Source organism: Gymnoscopelus braueri, assembly GCF_963280865.1.
Source record: "Gymnoscopelus braueri genome assembly, chromosome: 17".
NCBI classification, from domain to species: domain Eukaryota; kingdom Metazoa; phylum Chordata; class Actinopteri; order Myctophiformes; family Myctophidae; genus Gymnoscopelus; species Gymnoscopelus braueri.
Window position 1 is genome coordinate 31,753,533 of NC_137617.1, and position 2,500 is coordinate 31,756,032.

Genomic DNA, 2,500 nt, shown 5'->3' on the forward strand with positions numbered 1-2,500 from the left:
TGATACACAGTTTGTGTTGTGTGTGTGTGTGTGTGTGTGTGTGTGTGTGTGTGTGTGTGTGTGTGTGCGTGCGTGCGTGCGTGCGTGCGTGCGTGCGTGTGTGTGTTTGTATCCCCATCCCAGCAGGAGTTCATTGCTAGTTTGATGACAGCCAGTAGCATCGGGGGACGATACTACACCTCCTTCATATTTCTACATTTCAACTTTCTACACTCGATGTACGCACAGAAAGTAGGGCAAAGTCTGATTATGAAAATAGGCAAAATAGCCTGGAGATTTGGTGTCAGATTGTAGACTGCAGACGTGTGTGGGACTATGGGGGTTGCAGTCATTAATGAGAGACTGTATGTGTCGCTCTTTAAAACCAGCGCCGCTATCACACTGTGTCATCTCCAGCCAGGGCTTATCTCTGAATTTGTTTGGGCCTCCTTACTCCTCAGTCATAAAACCATCCATCCCTCCATCCCTCCATCCGTCCCTCCATCGGTCCCTCCATCCATCCATCCATCATTGCCTATAGGTTCTCTCTGTCTTTTGTCTACAATCCTCTCTTTATCCATTTCCCATCTTTACAACAAAGTGAGGAGAATATACAGACACGCGCGCGCGCACGCACACACACACACACACACACACACACACACACACACACACACACACACACACACACACACACACACACACATACACACACACACACACACACACACACACACACACACACACACACACACACACACACACACACATTTTCGTCTTGCGACGTGGTCGTACGACGAAATATAAATTAGCCATGGAATGCACCAGTGGTGTAAAGTGTCTTTACACTGGTGTAAAGACACTTTACCATTTTGTTTGTGTAAAGACACCACTGGTGTCTTTACACCACTGGTGTAAAGACACCAGTGGTGTCTACAAGCTCACAACGCATTGCGACGCGTTGTGAGCTTGTAGATCTGCTATTTTCAAATATGTTAGTACTTTTACTTTTGGTATTTTAAGTACATTTTGATACCAATACTTTTGTACTTTTATTCAAGTACATTTTGAATTCCGGACTTTTTACTTGTAACAGAGTACTTCTACATTGCAGTATTGATACTTTTAAAACATTTGAGTACTTTTTCCACCACTGTATATAATACACATGTGGGGGGTACTTCAACTTCAACACCCCTATTGTGTGTCAGCCCTCCCACATCATGCTGGACCCTGCATTAGGGCTTTCACCAACTAGTCGACTAGTATAACCACTAGTCGACCTTGTTGGTACTAGTCGAATAGTTTTTTTTTGCCATAGTAATGGCCCATCTTACTATTATTATTATCCTCCCTACTTTATTTTTTATCAAAAATCAAAAGTATGCCCAATAAAAGCCTATTATTGGGCAATGGGGATCCTTGGAGACGCTGCTGTGGTGCTGTGCCAGAAGCGCTTCCCTTAAAACGCCATAAAAATAAGGGCAGGAGGATAATAATAATAGTAATATAGTAGTAGGATGGCATTAAAACAATGACCCACCTTTTTTTTTCTTTTTTTTTTTTTAATGTAAATTTCGACTAGTCGACTAGTCGACTACCACTGGGTCAAATTAGTCGACCTGTAAAAATCTCTAGTCGTGAAAGCCCTACCCTGCATGTGTAGACACATGCAGGTCAGGTCCTCCACGTCAACTGAGGCACACAAAAACGAGCTGCACACCCACCCACAGTCTGTTTCTCAGAAGGGTCTTCTTTGTTCAACTGATGGCCTACTTCGATACCTCTAACCCAGCGGTTCTCAACCTGTGGGTCGGGACCCCCAGGGGGGTCCCCACACGATTTTGGGGGGAAGTCCCCAGATGATTTGCTTAAAATGCAACATTGTTTTATCACTCAACAGTAAACAAACCAACAGATAGTATAAGTGTATGCAGGCTATCTGCACATTTTGAAAGTTACTAATTAAGACCTTTTTAATACCTATAAAATAAAGTAAATAAAAAAATATAAGACCATTATTGTGTCAAAACTCCAAAGTAATCAACAAACTATAACATAAAAACTGGTCAGAGTTGGCCAAATTGTCATATTACTAGAAGTTCTGCCCGCTATGCGGGCAGAATTCTAGTACCCCCCCCTAACCCCGCCAAAGAAAATGTTGTTTGGGGGTACAAAATCATGGGATAAAAAAAAAACAAAAAAAAAAAAAAACCCAGAGGGTGCCCCCCCCCCCCTTGGGGGTCCCTGGAGACAGGCCATGACCTACAGACACGGCGAAGGAAAACTGTGAAGCCACCCACAGCCAGCATGCAAGATGTTGCACATGAACTCAGCAGCCACACTGAGGCGCTCCAACACAAACACTCTGACATTAAGCTTCACACAACAAACATCAGCGGCAAACATTCACCACAATGACAAATAAATTACGTCCGCGGGAAAATAAGCGAGGGCTTGCTTATTTTGTCTTTCCCTCCCTCCCTCTCTTCCTCTCTCTCTCTCTCCCTCTCTGTCTCTC

At 43.7% G+C, this 2,500-nt stretch overlaps 1 protein-coding gene across 2 annotated transcripts in view; it reads right to left on the minus strand.

Annotated features, from left to right (window-relative positions):
* Window positions 1–2,500, minus strand: part of LOC308104130 (caskin-2-like) — a 69,079-nt gene that overhangs the window by 37,175 nt on the left and 29,404 nt on the right. The window lies entirely within an intron of this gene.